Here is a 480-nt window from a genome sequence, read left to right as displayed (position 1 = left end):
TCCACTAACTTTGTAGTGATGCTTTCTAAGGGCCAATTGACTTCTCATTCCAGCATGTCTGACACTAGGTGAGTGGTAATACCATCATGATTATCTGGGTCATGAAGATCTTTTTTGTATAGTTCTTCTGTGTATACTTGCCACTTCTTCTTAATATCTTCTGCTTCTGTTAGGTCCATACCACTTCTATCCTTTATTGAGCCCATCTTTGCATGAAATGTTCATTTGGTATCTCTAATTCTCTTGAAGAGATCTCTAGTCTTTCCCATTTTATTGTTTTCCTCTATTTCTTTGCATTGTTATCTGAAGAAGGCTTTCTTATCTCTCCTTGCTATTCTTTGGAACTTTGTATTCAAATGGGTATATATTTCCTTTTCTCTTTTTCTTTGGTTCTCTTCTTTTCATAGCTACTTGTAAGGCCTCCTCAGACAACCATTTTGCCATTTTGCATTTCTTTTTCTTGGGGATGGTCTTGATCAC

This window comes from Bison bison, unplaced genomic scaffold (assembly GCF_000754665.1).
Source record: "Bison bison bison isolate TAMUID 2011002044 unplaced genomic scaffold, Bison_UMD1.0 scf7180017864235, whole genome shotgun sequence".
NCBI classification, from domain to species: domain Eukaryota; kingdom Metazoa; phylum Chordata; class Mammalia; order Artiodactyla; family Bovidae; genus Bison; species Bison bison.
The sequence above is the reverse complement of the archived record's forward strand: the minus strand, read 5'-3'. Positions refer to the sequence as shown.